Source organism: Ascaphus truei, unplaced genomic scaffold, assembly GCF_040206685.1.
Source record: "Ascaphus truei isolate aAscTru1 unplaced genomic scaffold, aAscTru1.hap1 HAP1_SCAFFOLD_2060, whole genome shotgun sequence".
Taxonomy (NCBI): domain Eukaryota; kingdom Metazoa; phylum Chordata; class Amphibia; order Anura; family Ascaphidae; genus Ascaphus; species Ascaphus truei.
The window spans coordinates 1-19,435 of record NW_027454969.1 but is presented as its reverse complement, the minus strand read 5'-3'; the positions used below and the strand labels follow the sequence as shown (position 1 = coordinate 19,435).

Sequence of the window (19,435 nt, the reverse complement as noted above, 5' to 3'; positions counted from 1 at the left end):
TCACCACCTTCAGGCCGTGTCTCCCCACTGCTGGATGAGGCCTCCCCAATGATCTCCCAGGTACTGCGGTTACAGCCTCTCTTCCCCACGTACATATAAATATATATCCCACCTTCAGCCCGTGTCTCCCCACTGCTGGATGAGGCCTCCCCAATGATCTCCCAGGTACTGCGGTTACAGCCCCTCTTCTCCATGTACATATAAATATATATCCCACCTTCAGCCCGTGTCTCCCCACTGCTGGATGAGGCCTCCCCAATGATCTCCCAGGTACTGCGGTTACAGCCTCTCTTCCCCACGTACATATAAATATATATCCCACCTTCAGCCCGTGTCTCCCCACTGCTGGATGAGGCCTCCCCAATGATCTCCCAGGTACTGCGGTTACAGCCTCTCTTCCCCACGTACATATAAATATATATCCCACCTTCAGCCCGTGTCTCCCCACTGCTGGATGAGGCCTCCCCAATGATCTCCCAGGTACTGCGGTTACAGCCTCTCTTCCCCACGTACATATAAATATATATCACCACCTTCAGCCCGTGTCTCCCCACTGCTGGATGAGGCTCCCCAATGATCTCCCAGGTACTGCGGTTACAGCCTCTCTTCCCCACGTACATATAAATATATATCCCACCTTCAGCCCGTGTCTCCCCACTGCTGGATGAGGTCTCCCCAATGATCTCCCAGGTACTGCGGTTACAGCCTCTCTTCTCCACGTACATATAAATATATATCACCACCTTCAGCCCGTGTCTCCCCACTGCTGGATGAGGCCTCCCCAATGCTCTCCCAGGTACTGCGGTTACAGCCTCTCTTCCCCACGTACATATAAATATATATCACCACCTTCAGCCCGTGTCTCCCCACTGCTGGATGAGGCCTCCCCAATGATCTCCCAGGTACTGTGGTTACAGCCTCTCTTCCCCACGTACATATAAATATATATCCCACCTTCAGCCTGTGTCTCCCCACTGGTGGATGAGGCCTCCCCAATGATCTCCCAGGTACTGCGGTTACAGCCTCTCTTCCCCACGTACATATAAATATATATCCCACCTTCAGCCCGTGTCTCCCCACTGCTGGATGAGGTCTCCTCAATGATCTCCCAGGTACTGCGGTTACAGCCTCTCTTCCCCACGTACATATAAATATATATCACCACCTTCAGCCCGTGTCTCCCCACTGCTGGATGAGGCCTCCCCAATGATCTCCCAGGTACTGCGGTTACAGCCTCTCTTCCCCACGTACATATAAATATATATCACCACTTTCAGCCCGTGTCTCCCCACTGCTGGATGAGGCCTCCCCAATGATCTCCCAGGTACTGCGGTTACAGCCTCTCTTCTCCACGTACATATAAATATATATCACCACCTTCAGCCCGTGTCTCCACACTGCTGGATGAAGCCTCCCCAATGATCTCCCAGGTACTGCGGTTACAGCCTCTCTTCTACACGTACATATAAATATATATCACCACCTTCAGCCCGCGTCTCCCCACTGCTGGATGAGGCCTCCCAAATGATCTCCCAGGTACTGCGGTTACAGCCTCTCTTCCCCACGTACATATAAATATATATCCCCACCTTCAGCCCATGTCTCCCCACTGCTGGATGAAGCCTCCCCAATGATCTCCCAGGTACTGCGGTTACAGCCTCTCTTCCCCACGTATATATAAATATATATCACCACCTTCAGCCCGCGTCTCCCCACTCCTGGATGAGGCCTCCCCAATGATCTCCCAGGTACTGCGGTTACAGCCTCTCTTCCCCACGTATATATAAATATATATCCCACCTTCAGCCTGTGTCTCCCCACTGCTGGATGAGGCCCCCCAATGATCTCCCAGGTACTGCGGTTACAGCTTCTCTTCTCCCCGTACATATAAATATATATCCCACCTTCAGCCCGTGTCTCCCCACTGCTGGATGAGGCCTCCCCAATGATCTCCCAGGTACTGCGGTTACAGCCTCTCTTCCCCACGTACATATAAATATATATCCCACCTTCAGCCCGTGTCTCCCCACTGCTGGATGAGGACCCCCACAATGATCTCCCGGGTACTGCGGTTACAGCCTCTCTTCCCCACGTACATATAAATATATATCACCACCTTCAGCCCGTGTCTCCCCACTGCTGGATGAGGCCGCCCCAATGATCTCCCAGGTACTGCGGTTACAGCCTCTCCTCCCCACGTACATATAAATATATATCACCACCTTCAGCCCGTGTCTCCCCACTGCTGGATGAGGCCTCCCAATGATCTCCCAGGTACTGCGGTTACAGCCTCTCTTCCCCACGTACATATAAATATATATCCCACCTTCAGCCCGTGTCTCCCCACTGCTGGATGAGGCCTCCCCAATGATCTCCCAGGTACTGCGGTTACAGCCTCTCTTCCCCACGTACATATAAATATATATCCCACCTTCAGCCCGTGTCTCCCCACTGCTGGATGAGGCCTCCCCAATGATCTCCCAGGTACTGAGGTTACAGTCTCTCTTCCCCACGTACATATAAATATATATCCCACCTTCAGCCCGTGTCTCCCCACTGCTGGATGAGGCCTCCCCAATGATCTCCCAGGGACTGCAGTTACAGCCTCTCTTCCCCACGTACATATAAATATATATCCCACCTTCAGCCCGTGTCTCCCCACTGCTGGATGAGGCCTCCCCAATGATCTCCCAGGTACTGCGGTTACAGCCTCTCTTCCCCACGTACATATAAATATATATCCCCACCTTCAGCCCGCGTCTCCCCACTGCTGGATGAGGCCTCCCCAATGATCTCCCAGGTACTGAGGTTACAGCCTCTCTTCTCCACGTACATATAAATATATATCACCACCTTCAGCCCGTGTCTCCCCACTGCTGGATGAGGCCTCCCCAATGATCTCCCAGGTACTGCGGTTACAGCCTCTCTTCCCCACGTACATATATATATATATCCCACCTTCAGCCCGTGTCTCCCCACTGCTGGATGAGGCCTCCCCAATGATCTCCCAGGTACTGCGGTTACAGCTTCTCTTCTCCCCGTACATATAAATATATATCACCACCTTCAGCCCGCGTCTCCCCACTGCTGGATGAGGCCTCCCCAATGATCTCCCGGGTACTGCGGTTACAGCCTCTCTTCTCCACGTCGCTCTCACACATTCCCTGACCCCGTCCTCCCATCTTATTTCTGGGCGTCTTGGTCTTTTAATCTCTCTTGGAATCCAGTTGAGTTCCATCTCTGTCCAACGATGGTCATTTCTACTTGTGATGTGTCCGGCTCAACGACATTTTACTGTCATCCCTTGTGTGATAATGCCACCTTCTTCTCCGTCTCTCTGGGTAATACCCAGCATGCATCTCTCCATACTTCTTTGTGTCCCCTGAAGATTCTGAATGATCTTCTCGCGTAGGGATGTGAAACTCAAACCCTAAATGTGAACGGGCAGGAAACACGGGTCCCACACTTTCTTCGAGGCATAGCGAGAGGTTCCCTTGTACGGTGGACAAGGTAGATATGGTCTTTCACTTCTTCTAGTTCTATTCCGTTGATTGCAATCTTTGCATACATGATACATTTGTTGAACATCACTTTGGTTTCGCTGACATTCATATGGAGGCCACCTTCTTGCTGGCTGCGGAGATTCATATGGAGGCCACCTTCTTACTGGCTGCGGCGACTTCTCCGATATGTTGCTGTAGATCTTCTAGACTTGTGGCAAAAATACCAATGTCTCCTGCAAATCGTCTGTGACCCAAGTATTCTCCATTCATTTCGCTTCCCAATTCTCCAAGTGTAGCTGTGAAAAATGTTTCATGACATGGTGCACTCCCTCGCTGATCCGGGTGACACAGTGTCTCCCTGCCACACTCCCTTACTGATCATGGTGACACGGTGTCTCCCTGCAGCACTCCCTCGCTGATCCTCGTGACACAGTGTCTCCCTGAAGCACCCCTTACTGATCCTGGTGACACGGTGTCTCCCTGCCGCACTCCCTTGCTGATCTTGGTGACACCGTGTCACACTCCCTTGCTGATCCTGGTGACACGGTGTCTCCCTGCCGCACTCCCTCGCTGATCTTGGTGACACCGTGTCACACTCCCTTGCTGATCCTGGTGACACGGTGTCTCCCTGCAGCACTCCCTCGCTGATCCTGGTGACACGGTGTCTCCCTACCGCACTCCCTCGCTGATCCTGGTGACACAGTGTCTCCCTGAAGCACCCCTTACTGATCCTGGTGACACGGTGTCTCCCTGCCGCACTCCCTTGCTGATCTTGGTGACACCGTGTCACACTCCCTTGCTGATCCTGGTGACACGGTGTCTCCCTGCCGCACTCCCTTGCTGATCCTGGTGACACGGTGTCTCCCTGCCGCACTCCCTCGCTGATCCTGGTGACACAGTGTCTCCGTGTCGCACTCCCTCGCTGATCTTTATCTTGCTTGTATCTTCATGTAATCTAATGAGTGATGTGGCATTCTCGGAAACGTGAATCCTAAGCAGAGGAGGAGATAGTATTCATTATTTCGGGAAATCACTTCTTGTACGACTTGGATGTGATCCACTGGGTTGTAACCACTGTGATATCCTGCTTCTTCTCTGGGCTGCGAGAAGTCCCGGGTCTGCGGTAGCCGATGAGCGAGTTTCTTCGTACAAACCTTGTGATTGGAAGCAGACTGATTGCTCTGTAGGGCTTCAGGTCTCTGACACTTTTCCGGTGGATGAGGATAACGATGGCGTTACTCCATTGACCTGTTGCCCGAGCAGCATGTAAAGACTATTGTAAGGATTCGCTCTACTACTTCCAAGATTTCAGCTGTAATTCCATCTTCCCCGGGAGCCTTCCCGTTCTTCATGGATATTATTGTCTTTGCTACTTCTTCCCCGGGAGCCTTCCCGTTCTTCATGGATATTATCGTCTTTGCTACTTCTTCCCCGGGAGCCTTCCCGTTCTTCATGGATATTATCGTCTTTGCTACTTCTTCCCCGGGAGCCTTCCCGTTCTTCATGGATATTATCGTCTTTGCTACTTCTTCCCCGGGAGCCTTCCCGTTCTTCATGGATATTATTGTCTTTGCTACTTCTTCCCCGGGAGCCTTCCCGTTAGTTATGGATATTATCGTCTTTGCTACTTCTTCCCCGGGAGCCTGCCCGTTCTTCATGGATATTATCGTCTTTGCTACTTCTTCCCCGGGAGCCTTCCCGTTCTTCATGGATATTATCGTCTTTGCTACTTCTTCCCCGGGAGCCTTCCCGTTCTTCATGGATATTATTGTCTTTGCTATTTCTTCCCCGGGAGCCTTCCCGTTCTTCATGGAGATTATCGTCTTTGCTACTTCTTCCCCGGGAGCCTTCCCGTTCTTCATGGATATTATCGTCTTTGCTACTTCTTCCCCGGGAGCCTTCCCGTTCTTCATGGATATTATCGTCTTTGCTACTTCTTCCCCGGGAGCCTTCCCGTTCTTCATGGATATTATGTCATTGCTACTTCTTCCCCGGGAGCCTGCCCCGTTCTTCATGGATATTATCGTCTTTGCTACTTCTTCCCCGGGAGCCTTCCCGTTCTTCATGGATATTATCGTCTTTGCTACTTCTTCCCCGGGAGCCTTCCCGTTCTTCATGGATATTATCGTCTTTGTTACTTCTTCCCCGGGAGCCTTCCCGTTCTTCATGGATATTATGGTCTTTGCTACTTCTTCCCCGGGAGCCTTCCCGTTCTTCATGGATATTATCGTCTTTGCTGCTTCTTCCCCGGGAGCCTTCCCGTTCTTCATGGATATTGTTGTCTTTGCTACTTCTTCCCCGGGAGCCTTCCCGTTCTTCATGGATATTATCGTCTTTGCTACTTCTTCCCCGGGAGCATTCCCGTTCTTCATGGATATTATCGTCTTTGCTACTTCTTCCCCGGGAGCCTTCCCGTTCTTCATGGATATTATCGTCTTTGCTACTTCTTCCCCGGGAGCCTTCCCGTTCTTTATGGATATTATTGTCTTTGCTGCTTCTTCCCCGGGAGCCATCCCGTTCTTCATGGATATTATCGTCTTTGCTGCTTCTTCCCCGGGAGCCTTCCCGTTCTTCATGGATATTATCGTCTTTGCTACTTCTTCCCCGGGAGCCTTCCGTTCTTCATGGATATTATTGTCTTTGCTACTTCTTCCCCGGGAGCCTTCCCGTTCTTCATGGATATTATCGTCTTTGCTACTTCTTCTTCCCCGGGAGCCTTCCCGTTCTTCATGGATATTATTGTCTTGGCTACTTCTTCTTCCCTGGGAGCCTTCCCGTTCTTCATGGATATTATGGTCTTTGCTACATCTTCCCCGGGAGCCTTCCCGTTCTTCATGGATATATCTTGTCTTTGCTACTTCTTCCGGTAGGGCGCATTGGTTCATCATTGGTGGTTTCTTCTCGTTTGTCCTCTGCTGGGTTATGGACGGTTACCTGTGTTCTTGTATAATTGAACTCGTGGCAAAACGGTTAAGGACGCTGCCGTCTCCCATCCCGTGTTTCCTGTTAGTTGGGATATAGTCCATTTCGTTCCTTATTCCATTGGTTCCACTCCATGACCATTATCTATCTGGATTCTGTGAGGATCCCCGACGCCCGGCAACCCTGCACGTCTTCTCACGTGCGGGGCACCAGTTGTCCGAACTTCGGATCGGGCTCACGCACGGCGGTGACGTCAAGTGACACGGTGTCACCCTACCGCACTCCCTCGCTGATCCTGGTGACACGGTGTCTCCCTGCCGCACTCCCTCGCTGATCCTGGTGACACAGTGTCTCCGTGTCGCACTCCCTCGCTGATCTTTATCTTGCTTGTATCTTCATGTAATCTAATGAGTGATGTGGCATTCTCGGAAACGTGAATCCTAAGCAGAGGAGATAGTATTCATTACTTCGGGAAATCACTTCTTGTACGACTTGGATGTGATCCACTGGGTTGTAACCACTGTGATATCCTGCTTCTTCTCTGGGCTGCGAGAAGTCCCGGGTCTGCGGTAGCCGATGAGCGAGTTTCTTCGTACAAACCTTGTGATTGGAAGCAGACTGATTGCTCTGTAGGGCTTCAGGTCTCTGACACTTTTCCGGTGGATGAGGATAACGATGGCGTTACTCCATTGACCTGTTGCCCGAGCAGCATGTAAAGACTATTGTAAGGATTCGCTCTACTACTTCCAAGATTTCAGCTGTAATTCCATCTTCCCCGGGAGCCTTCCCGTTCTTCATGGATATTATTGTCTTTGCTACTTCTTCCCCGGGAGCCTTCCCGTTCTTCATGGATATTATCGTCTTTGCTACTTCTTCCCCGGGAGCCTTCCCGTTCTTCATGGATATTATCGTCTTTGCTACTTCTTCCCCGGGAGCCTTCCCGTTCTTCATGGATATTATGGTCTTTGTTACTTCTTCCCCGGGAGCCTTCCCGTTCTTCATGGATATTATTGTCTTTGCTACTTCTTCCCCGGGAGCCTTCCCGTTCTTTATGGATATTATCGTCTTTGCTACTTCTTCCCCGGGAGCCTGCCCGTTCTTCATGGATATTATCGTCTTTGCTACTTCTTCCCCGGGAGCCTTCCCGTTCTTCATGGATATTATCGTCTTTGCTACTTCTTCCCCGGGAGCCTTCCCGTTCTTCATGGATATTATCGTCTTTGCTACTTCTTCCCCGGGAGCCTTCCCGTTCTTCATGGATATTATCTTCTTTGCTACTTCTTCCCCGGGAGCCTTCCCGTTCTTCATGGATATTATCGTCTTTGCTACTTCTTCTTCCCTGGGAGCCTTCCCGTTCTTTATGGATATTATTGTCTTTGCTACTTCTTCCCCGGGAGCCTTCCCGTTCTTCATGGATATTATCGTCTTTGCTACTTCTTCCCCGGGAGCCTTCCCGTTCTTCATGTATATTATTGTCTTTGCTACTTCTTCCCCGGGAGCCTTCCCGTTCTTCATGGATATTATTGTCTTTGCTACTTCTTCTTCCCCGGGAGCCTTCCCGTTCTTCATGGATATTATGGTCTTTGCTACTTCTTCCCAGGGAGCCTTCCCGTTCTTCATGGATATTATCGTCTTTGCTACTTCTTCCCCGGGAGCCTTCCCGTTCTTCATGGATATTATCGTCTTTGCTACTTCTTCCCCGGGAGCCTTCCCGTTCTTCATGGATATTATTGTCTTTGCTGCTTCTTCCCCGGGAGCCTTCCTGTTTTTCATGGATATTATTGTCTTTGCTACTTCTTCCCCGGGAGCCTTCCCGTTCTTCATGGATATTATTGTCTTTGCTGCTTCTTCCCCGGGAGCCTTCCCGTTCTTCATGGATATTATGGTCTTTGCTACTTCTTCCCAGGGAGCCTTCCCGTTCTTCATGGATATTATCGTCTTTGCTACTTCTTCCCCGGGAGCCTTCCCGTTCTTCATGGATATTATCGTCTTTGCTACTTCTTCCCCGGGAGCCTTCCTGTTCTTCATGGATATTATTGTCTTTGCTACTTCTTCCCCGGGAGCCTTCCCGTTCTTCATGGATATTATTGTCTTTGCTGCTTCTTCCCCGGGAGCCTTCCCGTTCTTCATGGATATTATTGTCTTTGCTACTTTTTCTTCCCCGGGAGCCTTCCCGTTCTTCATGGATATTATCGTCTTTGCTACTTCTTCCCCGGGAGCCTTCCCGTTCTTCATGGATATTATTGTCTTTGCTGCTTCTTCCCCGGGAGCATTCCCGTTCTTCATGGATATTATTGTCTTTGCTACTTCTTCCCCGGGAGCCTTCCCGTTCTTCATGGATATTATTGTCTTTGCTACTTCTTCCCCGGGAGCCTTCCGTTCTTCATGGATATTATAGTCTTTGCTACTTCTTCCCCGGGAGCCTTCCCGTTCTTCATGGATATTATTGTCTTTGCTGCTTCTTCCCTGGGAGCCTTCCCGTTCTTCATGGATATTATTGTCTTTGCTACTTCTTCCCCGGGAGCCTTCCCGTTCTTCATGGATATTATAGTCTTTGCTACTTCTTCCCCGGGAGCCTTCCCGTTCTTCATGGATATTATTGTCTTTGCTACTTCTTCCCCGGGAGCCTTCCCGTTCTTCATGGATATTATCGTCTTTGCTACTTCTTCCCCGGGAGCCTTCCCGTTCTTCATGGATATTACCGTCTTTGCTACTACTTCCCCGGGAGCCTTCCCGTTCTTCATGGAGATTATTGTCTTTGCTACTTCATCCCCGGGAGCCTTCCCGTTCTTCATGGAGATTATTGTCTTTGCTACTTCTTCCGGTAGGGCGCATTGGTTCATCATTGGTGGTTTCTTCTCGCTTGTCCTCTGCTGGGTTATGGACGGTTACCTGTGTTCTTGTATAATTGAACTCGTGACAAAACGGTTAAGGACGGGTGCCGTCTCCCATCCCGTTTCCTGTTAGTTGGGATATAGTCCGTTCGTTCCTTATTCCATTGGTTCCACTCCCATGACCATTATCTATCTGGATTCTGTGAGGATCCCCGACGCCCGGCACGTCTTCTCATGTGCGGGGCACCAGTTGTCCGAACTTCGGATCGGGCTCACGCGCGGCGGTGACGTCAAGTGACACCGCGGAAGAAGTGGGCGCTGGATCACATCGTGCGCTCCTGGGGCGCAGCGCACGTGACGCGTGCGCGACGCTCCCGAGCTCCGTGGCAACAATGACCTGCTTTTACTAGCTGCAGCTTTGCTTCAATCGCACCACCTATCACAGGCTCCCGTGTAGGCCGCGCCTCCGCTCCACCCCCCATGGGGATTGGCCCAGCCCTGTATATATGCTCAGCTGAGCCACCCGCTCTTTGGCTGAGCATAGATTGTGTTAGTGTTTACCACTCCTGTCTTGCCTCGCTCCAGTTTGTGCCTTGCTTCTAGTTAACCCTTGGTTGATTTCACGGTAGAAGTCTCCACGTCATTTTCCATGTAACTTGATGTTGAGTTGGTTGGTTTCATGGTAGAAGTCTCCACGTCATTGTCCGTGTGACTTGATGTTGAGTTGGTTGGTTTCGTGGTAGAAGTCTCCCACGTCATTGTCCGTGTGACTTGATGTTGAGTTGGATGATTTCACGGTAGAAGTCTCCACGTCATTGTCCGTGTGACTTGATGTTGAGTTGGATGATTTCATGGTAGAAGTCTCCACGTCATTGTCCGTGTGACTTGATGTTGAGTTGGATGATTTCATAGTAGAAGTCCCCCACTTACTTGTCCGCGTGACTTGATGTTGGAGCAGACACTTGGATTATTTGAAGCCTGTATCTTTGTCACCTGAATGACGGTTCCGGCTGCTCTTTCCGATGAGCGTTCATACCCCACCATGTTGCGTCTCCATCTCTTGGTAACAATGAAGCCTTCTCCACCGATTCTCCCATTAGCTGTACCCCCGATATAGAATAGGTGTCCGCTCAGAGACCTTCATCTTTTCTTCTAACGTCACCATGGCCAACACTGTCCCACGTGAACTTATCAAGTTCCCCTCCCAGTTCTTGCCGCGCGGCGTCACTGGGGAGAGTCCCGCAGGGGTAGGTAGCCAGGTTTAGGTTTGAATGACAGCTTTGGTTGAACCTCCGGAGATCCCTTAGCCCCCTCTGCCATCATGTCTTCTTCCTGAGCAGAGTCACAGGGAAACTCCAGCCTCCGGAGAATGGGGGGTGTTATATTGGAGGTTGAGGCCTTACGTGTTCCGTATATATACAGCTGTATATACGTGTGTGGGTGTATGTATATAATCATTGTGCATACATACCCCGGTCAGTGCTGGCGGGACGCTCCCATACAGTCTCTCTGGTGGGGGTTGTCCCTCGTAGGCTCTCTCACTGACAGGACCTCGGGGGAGAGGAGAAGATATGGGAGATCTCTCACTCTCCTGCAGTCTGAGAAGCACAGTATTCTCACCCATCCCACTTATTCTCTCTCTTTCCCCACACACGTCTCTCTCCCTCACCCATCCGCCATCACACCCTTCTCCTCCGCCATCACACTGTACCCTCCTCCTCCATCTCACTCTTCTCCATCACTCACTCTCACTCACTCTTCTCCATCACTCTCTCCCCCCTCCTCCTCCATCACTCTCTCTCCCCTCCTCCTCCACCGTTCTCTCTGCCCTCTTCCTCCACCGCTCTCTCCCCTCCTCCATCACTCTCTCTCCCCTCTTCCGCCATTACTCCCCCCCTCCTCCATCCCTCTCATCCCCCCTCCTCCATCCCTCTATCCCCCTCCTCCTCCACTCTCCTCCCCTCTCCATCTCTCTCCCTCTCCCTCACTCTCCCCCCCTCCCCCATCCTCTCCTCCTCCTCCCCACTCCTCCTCCCTCTCACACTCATCCCTCCTCCTCCTCCATCACTCTCCCTCCCTCCTCCATCACTCTCCCTCCCCCTCCATCACTCTCCTCTCCTCCTCCATCACTCTCCTCCCCCTCCATCACTCTCCTCCCCTCCATCACTCTCCCTCCCCCTCCTCATCACTATCTCTCCTCCATCACTCTCCTCCATCACTCTCCTCCCCCTCCTCACTCCATCACTCCCCTCCTCATCCATCACTCTCTCCTCCTCCATCACTCTCTCTCCTCCTCCTCCATCACTCTCTCTCTCCTCCTCCATCACTCTCTCTCCTCCTCCATCACTCTCTCTCCTCCTCCATCACCTCTCTCTCCTCCTCATCACTCTCTCTCTCCTCCTCATCACTCTCTCTCCTCCTCCTCATCTCTCTCTCGTCTCTCCTCTCTCCTCATCACTCTCTCTCCTCCTCATCACTCTCTCTCTCTCTCATCACTCTCTCTCCTCCTCATCACTCTCTCTCTCCTCCTCATCACTCTCTCTCTCTCCTCCTCATCACTCTCTCTCTCTCCTCACTCTCCTCTCTCTCTCTCTCCTCCTCATCACTCTCTCTCCTCCTCATCACTCTCTCTCTCCTCCTCATCACTCTCTCTCTCTCCTCCTCATCACTCTCTCTCTTCCTCCTCATCACTCTCTCTCTCTCTCCTCATCACTCTCTCTCTCTCTCTCCTCCTCATCACTCTCTCTCTCTCTCTCCTCCTCATCACTCTCTCTCTCTCTCTCCTCCTCATCTCACTCTCTCTCTCTCTCCTCCTCATCACTCTCTCTCTCTCTCTCTCTCTCCTCTCATCACTCTCTCTCTCTCTCTCCTCCTCATCACTCTCTCTCTCTCTCTCCTCCTCATCACTCTCTCTCTCTCTCTCTCTCCTCATCACTCTCTCTCTCTCTCCTCCTCATCACTCTCTCTCTCTCCTCCTCATCACTCTCTCTCTCCTCCTCATCACTCTCTCTCTCTCCTCCTCATCACTCTCTCTCTCTCCTCCTCATCACTCTCTCTCTCTCCTCTCATCACTCTCTCTCTCTCCTCCTCATCACTCTCTCTCTCTCCTCCTCATCACTCCTCTCTCTCTCCTCCTCATCACTCTCTCTCTCTCTCTCACACTCTCTCTCTCCTCCTCATCACTCTCTCTCTCTCCTCCTCATCACTCTCTCTCTCTCCTCTCATCACTCTCTCTCTCTCCTCCTCATCACTCTCTCTCTCTCCTCCTCATCACTCTCTCTCTCTCCTCCTCATCACCTCTCTCTCTCTCCTCCTCATCACTCTCTCTCTCTCCTCCTCATCACTCTCTCTCTCTCCTCCTCATCACTCTCTCTCCTCCTACTCATCACTCTCTCTCTCCTCCTCCTCATCACTCTCTTCTCCTCCTCTCCTCCTCTCTCCTCCTCATCACTCTCTCTCTCCTCCTCATCACTCTCTCTCTCCTCTCCTCCTCATCTCTCTCTCTCTCTCCTCCTCATCACTCTCTCTCTCCTCCTCCTCATCACTCTCTCCTCCTCATCACTCTCTCTCTCCTCCTCATCACTCTCTCTCTCTCCTCATCACTCTCTCTCTCCTCCTCCTCATCACTCTCTCTCTCCTCCTCATCACTCTCTCTCCTCCTCCTCATCACTCTCTCTCTCCTCCTCCTCAGCACTCTCTCTCTCTCCTCCTCATCACTCTCTCTCTCCTCCTCCTCTCTCTCTCCTCCTCCTCCTCATCACTCTCTCCTCCTCCTCCTCATCACTCTCTCTCTCCTCCTCCTCCTCATCACTCTCTCTCTCCTCCTCCTCATCACTCTCTCTCTCCTCCCTCCTCATCACTCTCTCTCTCCTCCTCATCATCACTCTCTCTCTCTCTCCTCCTCATCATCACTCTCTCCTCCTCCTCATCACTCTCTCTCTCTCTTCCCCCCTCCTCCATCACTCTCTCTCCACTCCTCCTCCTCCTCCATCACTCTCTACCCCTCCTCCTCCTCCATCACTCTCTACCCTCTCTCCTCCTCCTCCTCATCACTCTCTCTCCCCCTCCTCCTCCATCACTCTCTCCCCCTCCTCCTCCAGTCACTCTCTCCCCCTCCTCCTCCATCACTCTCTCCCCCCTCTCTCCTCCTCCATCACTCTCTCCCCCCTCCTCCTCCTCACTCTCTCCTCCCCTCCTCCTCATCATCTCTCCCTCCTCCTCCATCATTCTCTCCCCTCCTCCTCCATCACTCTCTCCCCCCTCCTCCCTCCATCACTCTCTCCCTCCCTCCTCCTCCTCCATCACTCTCTCCCCCCTCCTCCTCCATCACTCTCTCTCCCCCTCCTCCTCCATCACTCTCTCCCCTCCTCCTCCTCCATCACTCTCTCCCCCCTCCTCCTCCATCACTCTCTCCCCCCTCCTCCTCCTCTCATCACTCTCTCCTCCCCTCCTCCTCCTCCTCCATCACTCTCTCCCCTCCTCCTCCTCCTATCATTCTCTCCCCTCCTCCTCCATCACTCTCTCCTCCCCCCTCCTCCTCCCATCACTCTCTCCCCCCTCCTCCTCCATCACTCTCTCCCCCCTCCTCCTCCACTCTCTCTCCCCTCCTCCTCCATCACTCTCTCCCCCCTCCTCCTCCATCACTCTCTCCCTCCTCCTCCTCCATCACTCTCTCCCTCCTCCTCCTCCATCACTCTCTCCCCACCTCCTCCTCCATCACTCTCTCCCCCCTCCTCCTCCATCACTCTCTCCCCTCCTCCATCACCTCTCCCTCCTCCTCTCATCACTCTCTCCCCCTCCTCCTCCATCACTCTCTCCCCTCCTCCCTCCTCCATCACTCTCTCCCCCCTCCTCCATCACTCTCTCCCCTCCTCCTCCTCCATCACTCTCTCCCCCCTCCTCCTCCATCACTCTCTCCCCCCTCCTCCATCACTCTCTCCTCCCTCCTCCTCCATCACTCTCTCCCCCCCTCCTCCCCACCACACTCTCTCCCCCCTCCTCCTCCATCACTCTCTCCCCCTCCTCCTCCATCACTCTCTCCCCTCCTCCATCACTCTCCCCCTCCTCCTCCTCCATCACTCTCTCCCCCCTCCCTCCTCACACTCTCTCCCCCCTCCTCCTCCATCACTCTCCCCCCCTCCTCCTCCTCCATCACTCTCTCCCCCCTCCTCCCTCCATCACTCTCTCCCCCCTCCTCCTCCATCACTCTCTCCCCTCCTCCTCCTCCATCACTCTCTCCCCTCCTCCTCCTCCATCACTCTCTCCCCCCTCCTCCTCCTCCATCACTCTCTCCCCCTCCTCCTCCTCCATCACTCCTCCCCCTCCTCCTCCTCCATCACTCTCTCCCCCCTCCTCCTCCATCACTCTCTCCCCCCTCCTCTCTCCATCACTCTCTCCTCCCCCCTCCTCCTCCATCACTCTCTCCTCCCCCCTCCTCCTCCATCACTCTCTCCCCCCTCTCCTCCTCCATCACTCTCCCCCCCTCCTCCTCCTCCATCACTCTCTCCCCCCTCCTCCTCCTCCATCACCTCTCTCCCCCCTCCTCCTCCATCACTCTCTCCCCCCTCCTACTCCCATCACTCTCCTCCCCCCTCCTCCTCCATCACTCTCTCCCCCCTCCTCCTCCATCACTCTCTCCCCCCTCCTCCTCCATCACTCTCTCCCCCCTCCTCCTCCATCACTCTCTCCCCCCTCCTCCTCCATCACTCTCTCCCCCTCCATCACTCTCTCCCCCCTCCTCCTCCATCACTCTCTCCCCTCTCCTCCTCCATCACTCTCTCCCCCCTCCTCCATCATTCTCTCCCCTCCTCCTCCATCACTCTCTCCCCCTCCCTCCTCCATCACTTCCTCCTCCTCCTCCTCCATCACTTCCTCCCCTCCTCCTCCTCCATCACTCTCTCCCCGCCATCCTCCTCCTCCATCACTCTCTCCCCCCCTCCTCCTCCTCCATCACTCTCTCCCCCCCTCCTCCTCCTCCATCACTCTCTCCCCCCCTCCTCCTCCATCACTCTCTCCCCCCTCCTCCTCCATCACTCTCTCCCCCTCCATCACTCTCTCCCCCTCTCCATCACTCTCCTCCCCCCTCCTCCTCCATCACTTCCTCCTCCTCCCTCCTCCATCACTCTCTCCCCCTCCTCCTCCTCCATCATCTCTCTCCCCCCTCCTCTCCTCCATCACTCTCTCTCCCCCCCTCTACTCCATCACTCTCTCCCCCCCTCCTACTCCATCACTCTCTCCCCCCCTCCTCCTCCATCACTCTCTCCCCCCTCCTCCTCCATCACTCTCTCCCCCTCCATCACTCTCTCCCCCCTCCTCCTCCATCACTTCCTCCTCCTCCCTCCTCCTCCATCACTCTCTCCCCCCTCCTCCATCACTCTCTCCCCCCCTCCTCCTCCATCACTCTCTCCCCCTCCATCACTCTCTCCCCCCTCATCACTCTCTCCCCCCTCCATCACTCTCTCCCCCCTCCTCCATCATTCTCTCCCCTCCTCCTCCATCACTCTCTCCCCCCTCCTCCTCCATCACTTCCTCCTCCTCCTCCTCCTCCCTCCTCCTCCATCACTCTCTCCCCCTCCTCCTCCACCACTCTCTCCCCCCTCCTCCTCCATCACTCTCCCCCCCTCCTCCTCCATCACTCTCACCCCTCCTCCTCCTCCATCACTCTCACCCCCTCCTCCTCCATCACTCTCACCCCCTCCTCCTCCATCACTCTCACTCCCCTCCTCCTCCATCACTCCCTCCCCCTCCATCACTCCCTCCCCCTCCATCACTCCCTCCCCCTCCTCCTCCATCACTCCCTCCCCCCTCCTCCTCCATCACTCCCTCCCCCCTCCTCCTCCATCCATCTCTCTCTCCCCCCCTCCTCCTCCATCACTCTCTCTCCCCCCTCCTCCTCCATCACTCTCTCTCCCCCCTCCTCCCTCCATCACTCTCTCTCCCCCCCTCCTCCTCCATCACTCTCTCTCCACTCCTCCATCACTCCCCTCCACTCTTTCTCCCCTGCTCCATCCCGCTCATCCACTCTTCCTCTCCCTCACTTTCTCTCCCGCCGTCTCCATGACTCCCCCAGCAAGGGAACCACACACAGCGCTTCCTGTCGCGTTCTGACCTCACTTCCGAGATTCTGCTCTCTGCTGATTGGACAACAGACCCCTTGAGGGGCGAGGCTAACAGGCTCGCTGTCTTATTGGTTCAGCCGTTGCCATGGAGCGGGGTTTCCCGCCTTTGCGTTCCACGGCTCGTCATGGCTGCTCCTGATTGGCTAGTGTCAATTCAAACCTCGTTATGGTGTTACAGGAGATGTCACTTAAGGCGGCAATGCCCTGTATTACAGACACAGTGGGGCCCCACCTACTTTAAAGTGGTAGTGCTCACCCATGGAACTTCTTTCCCTTCATCTTTAATGCTGCCCTCACAATATGTGTAATGGGATTTAGGGACCAAGGCCCACGTCTAAGTATGAAAGAGGCAGGGTGAGGGGGAGTAATAGCAGTGGACATATTTAAAAAGCCCAGCGGGAGATGGTTAAACAGCGTGTGACGAGGTGTTCCATGGCTGAGAGCTTCACTTCAGTGCTCGGACCCAGTGTACTGCACCATATTAATAGCTCCCTAACAGGAAGGGACGCCGATAGGCAGAGAGACAGGCATACATGCAGAGAGACAGGCATACACGCAGTGAGACAGACCGACACGCAGAGAGAGAGACAGACACGCAGACAGACACGCAGGCAGACACGCATAGCGCAGACAGACACGCATAGCGCAGACACGCATAGCGCAGACAGACACGCATAGCGCAGACAGACACGCATAGCGCAGACACGCATAGCGCAGACAGACACGCATAGCGCAGACAGACACGCAGACAGACACGCATAGCGCAGACAGACAGACACGCATAGCGCAGACTGACACGCAGGCAGACAGACACGCAGGCAGACAGACAGACACGCATAGCGCAGACAGACAGACACGCATAGCGCAGACTGACACGCAGGCAGACAGACAGACACGCATAGCGCAGACAGACAGACAGACACGCATAGCGCAGACTGACACGCAGACAGACACGCAGGCAGACAGACAGACACGCATAGCGCAGACAGACAGACACGCATAGCGCAGACAGACACGCAGAGAGACAAACAGACACGCATAGCGCAGATACGCAGGCAGACACGCAGGCAGACAGACACGCATAGCGCAGACAGGCACGCAGAGAGACACGCATAGCGCAGACAGACACGCAGACAGACACGCAGGCAGACACGCATAGCGCAGACAGACACACAGAGAGACACGCATAGCGCAGACAGACACGCAGAGAGACACGCATAGCGCAGACAGACACGCAGAGAGACACGCATAGCGCAGACAGACACGCAGACAGACAGACACGCAGACACGCATAGCGCAGACAGACAGACACGTAGAGTGACACGCATAGCGCAGACAGACATGCAGACAGACAGACACGCAGACAGACACGCATAGCGCAGACAGACACGCAGAGAGACAAACAGACACGCATAGCGCAGACAGACACGCAGAGAGACACGGCATAGCGCAGACAGACACGCAGACAGACACGCATAGCGCAGACAGACAGACACGCAGAGAGACAAGCAGACACGCAGACAGACACGCAGAGAGACAAACAGACACGCATAGCGCAGACAGACACGCAGAGAGACACGCATAGCGCAGACAGACACGCAGAGACACGCATAGCGCAGAGAGACACGCATAACGCAGACAGACAGACACGCAGACACGCATAGCGCAGACAGACAGACACGCAGAGTGACACGCATAGCGCAGACAGACACGCAGCAGACAGAGACACGCAGACAGACACGCATAGCGCAGACAGACACGCAGAGAGACACGCATAGCGCAGACAGACACGCAGACAGACACACATAGCGCAGACAGACAGACACGCAGAGAGACACGCATAGCGCAGACAGACAGACACGCATAGCGCAGACTGACACGCAGGCAGACAGACACGCAGGCAGACAGACAGACACGCATAGCGCAGACAGGACAGACACGCATAGCGCAGACTGACACGCAGGCAGACAGACAGACACGCATAGCGCAGACAGACAGACAGACACGCATAGCGCAGACTGACACGCAGACAGACACGCAGGCAGACAGACAGACACGCATAGCGCAGACAGACAGACACGCATAGCGCAGACAGACACGCAGAGAGACAAACAGACACGCCATAGCGCAGATACGCAGGCAGACACGCAGGCAGACAGACACGCATAGCGCAGACAGGCACGCAGAGAGAGACACGCATAGCGCAGACAGACACGCAGACAGACACGCAGGCAGACACGCATAGCGCAGACAGACACACAGAGAGACACGCATAGCGCAGACAGACACGCAGAGAGACACGCATAGCGCAGACAGACACGCAGAGAGACACGCATAGCGCAGACAGACACGCAGACAGACAGACACGCAGACACGCATAGCGCAGACAGACAGACACGTAGAGTGACACGCATAGCGCAGACAGACATGCAGACAGACAGACCACGCAGACAGACACGCATAGCGCAGACAGACACGCAGAGAGACAAACAGACACGCATAGCGCAGACAGACACGCAGAGAGACACGCATAGCGCAGACAGACACGCAGACAGACACGCATAGCGCAGACAGACAGACACGCAGAGAGACAAGCAGACACGCAGACAGACACGCAGAGAGACAAACAGACACGCATAGCGCAGACAGACACGCAGAGAGACACGCATAGCGCAGACAGACACGCAGAGACACGCATAGCGCAGAGAGACACGCATAACGCAGACAGACAGACACGCAGACACGCATAGCGCAGACAGACAGACACGCAGAGTGACACGCATAGCGCAGACAGACACGCAACAGACAGACACGCAGACAGACACGCATAGCGCAGACAGACACGCAGAGAGACACGCATAGCGCAGACAGACACGCAGACAGACACACATAGCGCAGACAGACAGACACGCAGAGAGACACGCATAGCGCAGACAGACACGCAGAGCAGACAAACACGCAGACAGACACGCATAGCGCAGACAGACACGCAGAGAGACAAACAGACACGCATAGCGCAGACAGACATGCAGACAGACACGCAGAGAGACAGACAGAA

The 19,435-nt window shown here is 54.0% G+C and overlaps 1 long non-coding RNA gene across 1 annotated transcript in view; it reads right to left on the bottom strand.

Annotated features, from left to right (window-relative positions):
• The window catches only part of LOC142477240 (uncharacterized), a 38,470-nt gene extending 22,090 nt beyond the window's left edge, over positions 1 to 16,380 (bottom strand). Inside the window, exons 1-2 of the long non-coding RNA XR_012792256.1 lie at positions 16,297 to 16,380; positions 10,731 to 10,810 (exon numbers count right to left, since the gene is read on the bottom strand). This is a non-coding gene — a long non-coding RNA (uncharacterized LOC142477240). The remainder of the gene's footprint in view (positions 1 to 10,730; positions 10,811 to 16,296) is intronic.
• Positions 16,381 to 19,435: the final 3,055 nt, after the last annotated feature.